The 13086-nt window shown below is 39.4% G+C and overlaps 2 long non-coding RNA genes across 3 annotated transcripts; both read right to left on the reverse strand.

Annotated features, from left to right (window-relative positions):
- Positions 1-2657: 2657 nt before the first annotated feature.
- On the reverse strand, positions 2658-4942 carry LOC121330845. Of its 2 annotated transcripts, none has more exons than XR_005951907.1 (3): positions 4877-4942; positions 3974-4027; positions 2658-2752 (listed from the first exon to the last, which is right to left on the reverse strand). It is a non-coding gene; the product is annotated as an uncharacterized LOC121330845 (long non-coding RNA). The 2 variants fall into 2 exon arrangements; XR_005951908.1 differs by having other exon boundaries at positions 4885-4932.
- Positions 4943-11577: 6635 nt separating this feature from the next.
- Positions 11578-12265, reverse strand: LOC121330987. Its single transcript, XR_005951925.1, has 3 exons — positions 12215-12265; positions 12076-12129; positions 11578-11613 (listed from the first exon to the last, which is right to left on the reverse strand). It is a non-coding gene; the product is annotated as an uncharacterized LOC121330987 (long non-coding RNA).
- Positions 12266-13086: the final 821 nt, after the last annotated feature.

Genomic DNA, 13086 nt, shown 5'->3' on the forward strand with positions numbered 1-13086 from the left:
CCAGGACCTATACAGTATTTATCAATCCAACGCACACAAGTATTCCCTTCTGAACCCTGCGTGCTCACATTCAAACAAAGTTTGCGTGAGAATGTTTGTAGAATCACGCACCCTGGACCAGAACGATCGTTTCTTTGTGTTAGAATGCTGGTGCTACAAGAGCAAACTCCTATTAAATCGGCTAAATCAATCAGTGTAACATGTAAAATGAAAACATTCACATTAGGTTGATGTTATTGGATTATTGCTGAAATTGCAATGTTTGTCACATATAATTCTTTCATAAATTATTGCTTATAAATTATAATAATATTTAGGCAGTAGTATGATATAAATGTTGGTTTCCACCACCATGATTGTTACTCAATAAGCAGAAGGTCATGTTTTTGTGACTCCCTTGTTTTAGCTGTGCTGGTAATTACAGAAGACATTAGTATGATAAGTTGTAGCTAGTGTGTAGGCTATTAAGAAACAACATTTTTCTATAAATTTGCATACGGTAATACGTCAAAACATAATTTGAAAATGGCTGATCTTGCACTTCTGGAAGACTTTGCTAACAGTGCTTTTCGGTAAGAGATGGTATTTCTGGTTCGATATGACATTCACAGCAAGTACAGAAGAACTTTTCACAAGATACGGCTTTCCAGAGGCAGTCCTGATGTAATGGAATTGTGGGAGATGTTGGGTCCTAGGTTGCACAGACCCACCAAGCGCACACTCCCTATTCCTGCACATATTCAAGTTCTGTCTGCTACTATTGGCTTCTTGGTCACTGGTAGCTTTCAAAAGCAGATCAGAGACATTACTGACAATTCACAAGCTTCTTTTAGTTTTAGCATTATGGAAGCACAGGTTTTTTGTCCTGATCATTTCACTCGGTCCTCAGTACTTTCCTAGCAGGGAGGAACAGCAGGTTGATTGCTATAGACTGTACTCATGGAGCAATTAAAACACTAAAAGTGAATGAATGTAACAGTTACATTCCCATCTCTGTCTACTAATGTTATGGCTAAATAGCCAGACGGAACCCACGATTAATTTATTCTTCAAAACAGCAATGTGGGCACTCACTTGGAAATGCAAATTTCCACGTGCGAACAACTTTAGTGACATTGACATTCATTAACACATATTACTTACAAATGTGAGTGAACCAGGATTTCATTATTATTAGTTTATTTGGCAGATGCCTTTACCCAAGGCATGTGTGCGACAATTCTAAACTTTATGTGTACAAACAAATCATGCCATTTACTCAGGCACAAATAACAAATATAGGCCCTGGTATGAGAAAATGCCTTTCATTGCAGCAGGAATTTCCTATGACAAGAGCTGTTTTTTTGGGCAGAATTATTTTCCTTTTGAGAAAGAAAAGTTTTTTTAGTACAAGATATTTTCAACTTTTGAAATAAACATAACTCATAACTCGGAATTATAAAGCCAACACAAACCCACTACAGAACAATTCTCATTTAGAGAATACTTATGATACAAATACTGTGCTACTATTATTTAGGGTAAATGATTTTCATGTATATACTGTACATACAACATTAGGTTAAAAAACCTGAATATGTGTTTATTAGTCAGGAATAATCATTGTATCCAAGCGCTCACTTTGAGACCAGGCAGGCCATGCTTCCCCCTCTCCCCCACTGCCCCAGTGAAGCCCTGGAACACACAAGAAAACACAAACACTCATCTTTATAACTAATCAGTGTTATTGTTTTATAACTGTGTTTTATAAGGAAGGCACTCGGCAAAATGTCTGTCTGCTTGACTTTCTTATAAGTTTCTAGTTAGTGTCAAGATATTATACCCCGGAGTGTATCAAATCAGGATGTCACTGTGCTTACAAACCACTGAACTAAATAACCACTAATAAATACAAATGCTAATAAACAGTCTACTGGTTTTTACACCTTATAAGATAGATCTGGAAGCCATATTCAGTATTTTCATATAAATGTGTGTAGATAACATTTTTCATATAATTTAAAAAACAGTTCCAAGTTTCTTGATCTTTATCGACATTGAGAACATAAATACCAAGATGACCTGTAATATAGTTTCTTTGTAGGATGATGAATTCCACACACAAACTGAACTCCATGTTGGTTGGGTCAGGAGAAACAAACTGATCTGTTACCCAGAGACCATTGTGATATTATCCTTAATACTACTACTATGATTACTACTACTACTACTAATAACAACATTATCCTTTTTGTAGCCAAATTTAGTGTACCTTCTCCATAATATCCCACGTCATTCAGTATCATTGCCCCCATTTTGAAAATAAGACAGTAAAGGAAAAAGGGGGAAAGAGATTTTATTTTTATTTTACAACCATAAACAGAAACTCAGAAACGTGAGCTCCTGTGCTGAGTCCCCACACAAGTGAACGCAGGAGAGATTTGGACAATGATACTGGAAATGATGTCAGGTTTTAAGGAGGATATACACAGACTTTGGTGCCAAAAAAGGATTCTGTCACAATGATCTCTGGGTAAGAGATCAGTTTGTTTCTCCTGACCAAGCAACGTGGAGACTGGTAGTTCACTTTGCTTGTGGGGTTCATTATAAGAGGGAAGAAGCAATTTGTCTGTTCTTTAATCTCTTTTTAAGATGTACTGCCCACCTCTTTCCCTGGCGGTCCTGAATGTCCCAGCTCCCCTTGGTTTCCTCTTTCTCCTACATTGCCCTTTGACCCCTCTGGACCTGGCAACCCTCGATGCCCTTTGTCTCCCTGGCAAAAAAGGAAGTGACATCGGCTTCCTGTTAGAACACTGACAGCCAGGCTGGCAATCAGCAGGAGCTCAGGGCGACAAAAAGATCCTCGTTACCCTGGGCAACCGGGCTGAAAACTAGTGAAACAAGTATGTCAGTAACATCCATCCCAGCTGTGACTGAACATTCAAACTCATAGATGTTAGTATAATGAAAGGTTGATGGCTATGAGGCATATCAGCAGTATGTACAGAATAGTATAGAAGTGGCATTGAACTGTTTAATCACAATTTGAAAATATGTTCTGCAGATATACTGTATGCAGATATACTGTAGGCATACAGATGAATGGATGTGCAGACGGATAGCCCCTCCCCCCGCCATCCTCAGAATCTGATAGTCTCAATAACCTAACATACATAATGTTAATACCAAGTTTCATGTATGTGTGATTGTAACACACACCACCTTCACTGTATGCGTGATTGTAACACACACTACCTTCACTGTGTGATTGTAACACACACCTTCACTGTATGTGTGATTGTAACACACACCACCTTCACTGTATGTGATTGTAACACACAACACCTTCACTGTATGTAATTGTAACACACAACACCTTCACTGTATGCCGTTCGTAAGGGATTTAATTCCCAGTGAGAAATAATTAGTGGCGCTAGATTCAGTTCAGTTTCTGAAATGTTTAATCTTCTCAATTTTAACACTTTCAGCACTAAATATGTTTGTAAAAAGTCAACCCTATAACTAATTCTATGGATTCTTTGTGTCTTATTTGACTTTTTGTAAGTGCCCCAAATAGCTTGTGGGTTTTGCTCACGGCCGCTGTTGTGTAGGTTACAGTGAAACAAGGAATTAATCAAAAACTGTCACTTGAGTTACACACTTAAAATATGATATTGATATTGCTCTGAAAAAACTAGGGAGGTGTGATGCTCAGAAAGTTTCAAACCTGAACTGGGGAAACTAGGCTGTTATCTGGTTATAGGTTTGCAGAGGTGAAAGAGTTAATATACTTTATTTGGTGTTGTTTCACAACATCTGAGGGTAAAATTGGGTAATATGTATATTTGTTTTATCAGACATTGAAATATCTTTAAAGCTGGTTTATCTTTTCAGTAGGAGAACAACCTGTGTTTATCAGATTTTACCGTTGAAATTCATGCCCTCAACATAAACAGCGTTGATATTTTAGGGAGAAGCTGAAACACATACTTACAGGTTGTCCCTTCCGTCCTGCTGGCCCAGGAGGTCCCATTGGTCCAGTTTGGCCCTGAAACACAACAAACTGCCTGAAGAGCACGCCACAACACTCAGTGGCTTTCTGCATTGCTAGCAAACGGAGTTGGGGAACTTATGAGAATGCTGCATTCATAGTAGACCAAAAAAAAAGACCAAAGCTGTCGCAGAGACCACCTCTGGAGCAGGACAGTTTTAAGAAGGCTGGACCTGGGACATCTGCTTTTACACTTAAAGAAAAAGGACTAAACCGTCTCAGAGTCGATTTAAAAGTGGCTAGTGTAAATGGGGTATTAGTGTAATCCACATCACAAAACAAACACCACAAAAAATGTATTCTTTCTTTACATTCTTGCAGCTTCCCTGCTGCTTCCTGTTACCTGATCACTTCCTGTTCTTCCTGACAATCCACCAACAATCCAAAATGGTGTTTTAAAGACTTGGTTAAATGGGGACCTGTGACCATTTGCTAGTGCTAATAACAGGCAAGATAACTGATTTAAAGAAACCTGGATTAGCACTTTTTAAAGGGGTAATGCTGCTAGTGCTAACAGGCGGTAAGGAAATTGATCTGAATGCCTAGGTTAGCACTCCTTTAAAAGGAGACCAGTGATAATGTTGGTACACATAGTACTGAGAGGTAAGGCAATAGATTTTAAAGCTATGTTATCACTTCTATAATGTGATAAGAAATGCAGGCAGTTTTTGTTTTTCTCTCTTTGAGTGTATAGCTAGCCCAGTGTAACCCACCCCCCGTCCCCACTCTGGATTGTTGGTGGGTATTAGTTTATCAGTAGTGGTGGCTGCCGTTGGCCAGGCTGGCTTCCAGTAGGAACAGTGCATTGGGAGCAGTTGCTAATGTAATAGTGTATAATCAATATACCTCCTCACCATCGAGACCAGCAGCTCCCTTCTCTCCGATGGACCCTCTCACTCCCTGCACACAGACAGAGACATACTTGTATTCAATATCAGGCAACACAAGAAAACGCATATGTGGTTGTGCAGAGCGGTGCTCATATACAAGAGAAAATAGGTGGGTGGAGTCAACACTGAGGCTGACAATCAACTAATCCATGTTTACAGGGTTTTCAGTGGGAGTGTTACAGGTTCAATACAGTCTGCGTTGCCTTTTATTCACACCGTTCAGTTAAGGTACACAGTGCTAACAAAATAATTCCAGTCAATCTTCCTTAATGCTGCATACTTGCCAACATTTGGAAACTGTTCAGCAGGACGCTTGTCTCCGGGGAGGGGGGTCATACGCATCATATACATGGAAGAAGTCATACTCATTATCATATAATAGATGTATCCCCCCAGCTCAACACGACACGAACATCATGACCGTAAAAACAGACATAATGAAGCATTCTTACCTTTGTATAAGGTAGTGATCAGCAGATGTGTCAGCCGCACGAAGAGCACAGCGTGTGGTTTTCACTAACTCTACTGTGCAGAATAAATGATTTTTTTTCTATGGGTAAATATCAGGACTTTCTTCCTATGCATCAGGATGCGGGGCATTTGCTAGGAAATATAGGGACTGTTGGCATGTATGATACTGTATGCACTGCCTTCATTTCATAGATCTCACATGTTACTCTATGAAAATACAAACATTATGGGAAAAGTGAATTTGATTTTTTAATGGTCATGTATTTCTCAGCTCCTACCATAATTAGTTAGTGAAGAAAATACATCAATCACTACTTACAGATACTTCACTGCTACACTTTTGTTCAACTTTGAGAGGCTGCATGTAGGAACTTGACATTGAGAACATGACAGATAAGAAAAAAAAAAAAAAAACCTGAAACACTCTATAAGAACTCGATCTCCCAGAAGCAAGTGGCCTGTGTCAGCTGGTTCCTTCAACAGGAAGTGCCGCAAGAAAGAGGGCAAAGGACATTCACCAGGTTTTTTTTTTTGTTTATAAATACAATGAAAAAAAAATACCTTTCAAAATAAAATACACAATTTTATAATTAAAACCACATTTTCTGTCGCTTTTTTAAATTCAGTTTTACTAAATTGTGTATTATACTGTTGTTTTTTGTATAATTTTTTTTTTTTGTATGAAGCTTTTTGGGATCCTTGGGATGTTAAACACTATATAAATGGGAATTGTACTGTATTGTATATGACAAAAAATGTGTTGGTAATATTAAACCAGTTTGCTGGAAGTGACTTTGGCATATATAGAGTTGCTAAGGTAATGACCCACTTTGCCTAAGGCTTACAATGATAAGGGGAGGCAGGTGTGGAAAAGGAAGCATGGCAAACAATTAACCACAGTAACCCTGTAAAAGAGAGCAGTCAATGGTTGGTTGCACTTGAATGGAGTAACAGCTGAAGAACTAATTTCTATTATAATGAGTCAGAGAACAGAAACAAAATGTAGTCACACATGTTCTGAGCTACTACAGTATAAATACCAGGCTAGAGATGACACAGACAAAGAAGCTGTTAATGCTTCCACATCATCGTGGTTTATCAACGTAGCATTGGAGGCTATCTCTCCAGCGGTGAGGTAATCAATCAATTGCCTATCTCCGTTAATACTAGTGGCACGTGTTGTATTTACACAATAACGTTTAATGTAGAATGTAATGTGGGTATTTGGAAATAATAAATGGAAAATGGTTTGGTCTTTCATAAACCCAAAGGGAAAAGTTATGGTTTCAACTTTGTTTCCATGTTAAATTTTTAACCATTAATATACAAGTCATTTCAGCAAAAGTTCTATTTTAGTGTCATTTGACCAGAGAATTTTGTTGAAGAATGCTTCAGATTCCAGTTCATATGTCTTGGCAAAGTTTAGACAGTTTGTTTTATGAATCTTTGGTTTGCAGCGAGGTCTACATGCATACAGATCTTCTGTGTTCAGCTGCCTTTGTACAGTTCTATTGTGCACTGTTATGCCTGATGCTTCTAAATCTTTCTTTAAATCCTTTGCTATTAATCTTGAAATTTTTTGAGCAGCTTGTATGATTCTCATACTTGCTGTACCCATAATTTTCTTTGTACGTTGAATTTGTTCTGTAGTAACCCTTGATTATTGGTCTGATTGTGGTATTCCATATTTCTTTAGTACATGGTAGGGTATCTCTTGTTTCACTCAGGCTGTAGTCACAGTCTTCCTGTAGTTGAGTGGTAGCACCTCTGGGATTTCGATGGTTGAGGGTGATGTGCTACTTTTAGGAGTCTTTGATGCACTTCCCATATAAGGCAATAACTCCTGTCATGATGATGCTTTTGTAATTATAACGGCCTTCCTTAGATGTAGTTTGTTTGTGCTGAAGTCCTTAGCAGAGTTTCAAAAAGGAGAAGGCCTGTTCCATTCTAATCTTTGTTGCTACAACTTTGCTTTCTGGACGTTTCCTGACTGCTGTTGTTCTTTCCTGTGGACCTCTTTACTTGCAGCAAACAACATTTGAATGGTGCACTATTAACACGTGTGTTGCCCTTAATTTTACATTTATTCATTTATATTTTATTCAAGTAGTCAGATTGTTGTCAATAATTGATCAGTTTACTGGGAATGCCTCCTACAAAACAAACATAAAGGTGTCTCCCCTGGGGAGAAGTGTAAATGGGAATGTACTGATGCTAATGAGTTTGAAACCACCCTTAATAAAACACATTAACAACACTCAACATCAGGGGAATTGTGAAAGTGAATATTTTCACTGCTCTCATCAGCGTTTAGTGGATTTTTTCCCTTGTTAAAGGTGTTGTTGCTTAATTAAATTTTCTTACGTCACCCCTTACTTAATTTAACTGTCAATTTTTTGACTTTTGTGGCTTCAAGCTTAAACCATAACTATGTTTTAACAAAGGCTTTTTGTAATGAATCACAATGCGTATCAATGGTAACAAGTGATGTTTCTTTTTCTCCACAGCTGGTTGATACCATGATACATCACACACGCTGTTTAGCCAGACCGGCTGTATTGTTATGTAGTGCTCAGACACTCTCCGGTGTCAGTAATATTACCTTCTCTCCTTTCTCTCCCCTCGACCCTGCATATCCAGACTGGCCATCTTTACCCTGAGTAAAAAAGAAGGAGAACTATTCAAACTAAACTTTCATCCCTGTTAGAAATTGATTTTTGCACTGGGGGTCACTTCTAAGTTGGAGGGCCTTCTTAAATTGTAATGTAGCGTCAAATACAATCACTACTATTAATTATATGTACCAATTATATTCCGCAATGTTCAGCAGTTTTGGGGGAAATTTCTGAAAATCTTGTAACAATTTAGGTCATTGATTTGAATGGGATTTATCCTGGATTACGTCACTGCCAGAGGACCACAAGACAGACTCACCGGATATCCTGGTGGCCCCCGCAGCCCTCTCTGCCCCATTGCCCCCTTGCTTCCTGGGGCCCCCAGAGGCCCCTGGTCCCCTCCTTGGCCTTGATTCCCCTGGGGACCCTGTGCAAACACACATTCAGAGTGTTATTGATTTACCATCAAAATATCAGTCTAGCTATTTCTAAGGCAAAGGAGAAACTGTCAACATGAAGTAGTCAATAATGAAGGAATTTCTATGAAGAGTAGAATGCATATTAGACTAAACTGACCAAATGAAAACTAGTCATGTATGCTTTTTCAAATGCCCGTTATTCAGATCAAGTTGTCCGATATGATTTTTGAAATACGGATACTTAAAACACGCAAGATAATGGCAGAGACCAGGTTCAAACAAAGGAAGCAGGCAATTTAATACCAGATGCATAGTACCAGTTGTATTGAGCAAATAGTATATGTCCATAGCACTGAACTGGGGAGAGCGAGAGAGAGAGAGTTCTGAAATTTGGTAGCTAGAACTGCCACATGATGATGCTCCACACTGTCACGATTTCTCCTGTAGCTACTCTGTACAATCCAGGGCAGTATACACAGTACTGTGACTCATTGTGCATTGTCCAGCATTAAAGGGACACTTTACATGTACATTTCTGCAGGGTTTCAGAGAGAGACTTCTTACAGTCACAGCACCCCTTCACACTCATGAGCTGCTGATTTCACCAGGAGGTCTCCAATCTCAATACAGACCAGCCCCAACATTGCTGAGCTGCTTTCACCAGGATGTCCTCCATCTCAATACAGACCAGCCCCAATCTTGCTGAGCTGCTGACCAGACCAGGCTTGACTCTGCACTTTTCATTTGGGCCCCTGTACAACAGATTAACTCACAGGGATTCCTTGGAAACCTTTAGCTCCAGGCATGCCTCGTCTGCCCTGAAAAGCAACGAAACACAACTCAGGTTTAAGTGCAGCGCCAAGGAGAAAATGTGCAGGAATTAGCTTATCGAAAAATAATGTTGGCCACGGCTGTGATTAAATATGTTTGGCAAAAAAAAAAAAAATTTTATTCATGATGCTTCCAAATGAACCAAGAATGGTAGCTACAGTATCTAAAACATTATTGGCATAGTATAAATTACATTTTTCTAATACCCAAATAGTCATTTTACCTTTATTTTATGTACAGAAACACAATAATGGAACATGCACTAGTGGATGATTGACTTTCATGAACCTGGTACACAAACGGTGCTATTTAATAGTCTAAAAAGTGTCTGCATTTAGATCTGTCGTCTATAATTGTTCGGAAGTCATAAAGTATGTTATTATTTTCTATTATTATTATTATTTAAAGGTATTGTTTGTTGTTTAAAAACACATTTTGTTTTGTTATTGTTTTATAGCATGGATGGGGTTAAAAGCTAACACTCATGCACAATGTGGCCATCTCCCAATTAATCAAGTAATTACCAATTGGGAGATGGTCACATAGATATAAAAGCGAAGCAGCCGCCCCAGGAGGGTTGATGAGAGTTGGAGTTTGAAGAAAGGAGACAGTGATAGTAAGAGCTTTAAAATAACAATGGCTACTCGTGCTGGCTTTAAACCAGCATGATACTTGTTTTAATTACGGCCTGTTTTCTTTTGGCCACCGCGCCTTTTTTCTTTCATGAAAAGTGTTTTGTTTTGTTCAAATCTTTTATTTGTTATTAAAAACGAGCACATTTGCGACTCACCCCTGCAGTCCTTGTGTGTGCTTGTATTTCTCGGTGTGACCCACAAGGCATCCTTGCCACTGCTAAGTTTATGTTTTGATTCTTTTTTAGTTTGTTTGGTTTAAATGTGCATAGAGAACCACTTACCCGGCTCCCAGGCTTCCCATCTGCTCCGGGTGGGCCCTTCTCTCCCTGTGGACACAAAAGGGTCAATACCAAACCCTCAAATATTCTCCTTTTATAGCCTCTATAAAGCACGGTGTCACCAAGCTACTGGACCCTGGAGACGAGGCCCAGTCTGGGAAGTCTCTGTCTGGCCAATAGGGGTTCCAGAATGTGCTTGTTCCGGTGATTTACCTCCCTAACCTGCAGGAGCACACAAGCCAATACAACACTGTCCTAGGGTCCCCGGCCATGATCGTCAACTCTGCGTTGGAACCATGCTTGCATGACTCAGTCTGCAATCCACATATGGATCCACACGCACTTCACTAAAAAGAATTTCTCAAAATTAAAAAGCTTCATATAAGGAACTATTTTCAACTTGCCCCATCCCATATATTGATGATTTCTTGGTTCTTTTTTTTTTTTTTTTTTTTTTTTTTTAGTCATAGCCATGGTTTTTACTCCAGTTTTCTCCCCAGTTTGGAATGCACAATTATTATTTCTCTGTACACCACTGCAACTCCCAGCAACTCGGGGAACGGAGGCTGAAACACACGTCCTACAAAACGTGCTCCTGCCAATCCATCATTTTACACACTGTGGATCCACAGCGAAGCCACCAGACCTATAGTACCAGTGGACAACACAGATCTGAATGGCTCCACTGCAGACCTGCAGGCGCCCAATCAGCCACGGGGATCGCTGGTGCTCAGTGAACCGTGGATTGCCCTGCCGACCTAAGCCCTCCCTACCCGGGCGGCGCTTGGCCAATTGTGCGCCAATTGTGCAATGACAGCCTGGATCTCCAGGCTATGGGGCGCATCCTGCACTCCACGCGGAGTGCATTTACTGGATGCACCACTCGGGATCCCTGATGATTTCCTGGTTCTGTAATCATGAGAGAATGACAGAAACAAAGGAATCATAAGAGACGGGTTAGACCAACAAAGCCTTTTACTACAAATAATTTTTAGCACATTTAAAAAAAAAAAAGGAAAAACATAAATTAAAATACTTAAACTAACATGAAAAATTGTCTGCCTACTTCCAAGCACCTTAAGGTATATTTCTGATTTGTGCTAATGAGCTTTGAGTATCTACTGTGGTGTAGCGGCAGGTGGTCAAGGCTGGTCATCGGCAGGAATAGCAAACCCAGACTCAGAAACTGCAGTTTAAATACTTAATAATTCACAAACAAACAAACCCCAAAACACCCAAACTACAGCTATCCTGGTGGGATCAGTTTCAATTAATAAACAACTACAGTATAAAACACAGCCAAACACTTTCTCTAGCACTGTTTCATTTTTAATTTTTTTTTTTTTTTTTTACCTCAATAACACTGTTGAAGACATTAGTAAAATTTTACCTTTGCACCAGGATTCGCAGGAAATCCACTCAGACCAGCTTTACCTTTGAGTCCCTGGAAATTGACAAGAAAATGCAACTCTATCCAGTCTTGTAAACAGATTATCAGACATGTGCTGTTAATGATGACTCTTACTATTCCAATTACTGTATCTGCACACAGGTTGTCTTCCTTTTTACCAGGTGCTTATCACAAATTAGATTGTTTTGTTGACTTTCACAAACTCATTTTACTACGGAACATTTTTTTATAGTACTTTAGCTGCAGCAATACCAAATCTAGCAGCTGAAAGGGTTGGAGTGACAATTGAAATAGTGGTTTGTGGTGCTTGCAATGCAAATGAGTTCCCTGATCGGTCACATCCTGTTGCTTTGCATTGGCAGTAAATATATAACAATTTATGGGACACCTTTATTATTTAAACCTAAAGAGGGGACAGATATTTAGTATCTGAGGGGGAGGGGAACGGCGACTAAGGCACAGTGCAGAGCATTCATTTAAAATCACTAAACTCACCTTCGCGCCTGTCTTTCCTAAAGGACCCCGGATCCCTCTGCTTCCAGAGGCACCCTGATGAGAAATGAAATCCACTGTGAACCTCCGCCCTGTCCTGAACATGCTGGTTAGCAGTAGCAGCCTCTGGAATTGCTCTTACCTGAATCCCAACACGTCCCTGCCGCCCTGGCAGTCCCACCTTCCCAGCAAAACCCTAAAGGGCAAACACAAACGCGAGCGCATCATAGTACACAGACTATGTTTTAAGAATAGGTCCCTGTGAACTGACTGCATTATCCTAGCCTAAAAGCTACAGGACGATGCATTTGCTTTGGATACCAAAGCATCAAAATATCTGTACCTCTTATTAGCATTAGTACCATCATTACTGATAGAGAATAATTAGTTTCTTTGCTTGTTTCTTCTACTTACATTTACTATATGAGATTTTACATAGTGTTGTACTGTAGACAATGGCCTGCAGGTCACGTGATCTGTGCAGCAAAACCATTAGAGTGAGACTAACCTACAGCACAGGAAGTTATTAAGTACATAGGAATAGCAGTACCTTTGACTCTTAAAGCTGTATTGCTTCTTTTTTCTTCCCTATCAATGCAGATCTGCTTAGGAAGAGGGCTCTCTCTGATGAAGGAGTGCCTATATATTTACAATACAGTGATTCTTTGATAAATAAATGACTTGCCTTTGGTCCTTGAGGTCCAGGATTGCCAACAGGTCCTGTCTTACCAGGAGGGCCCTAGAACAAAGAAAACGACTCGGTTACTTCCACCAGATTGCTTACATACAGATTATCTAAAGCAGCTACACAGGGCATCCTACCAATTCAATCATAATCTCAATTTCAATTCGCTTTTCATTGTTTTCACAAGTTTATTGAAACCCCTTAAAGACTAAAGTCTTATTAGTTATATACAAAGCTTCACCTGAAAAAAAAATATAGATGAAAGTATGAACAACCCAAAAATGTACTTTTTTGTTTGTATGATAAATATGCTATCAGATTTTACCTAT

The sequence above is a fragment of the Polyodon spathula genome, chromosome 18 (genome assembly GCF_017654505.1).
Source record: "Polyodon spathula isolate WHYD16114869_AA chromosome 18, ASM1765450v1, whole genome shotgun sequence".
Classification (NCBI taxonomy): domain Eukaryota; kingdom Metazoa; phylum Chordata; class Actinopteri; order Acipenseriformes; family Polyodontidae; genus Polyodon; species Polyodon spathula.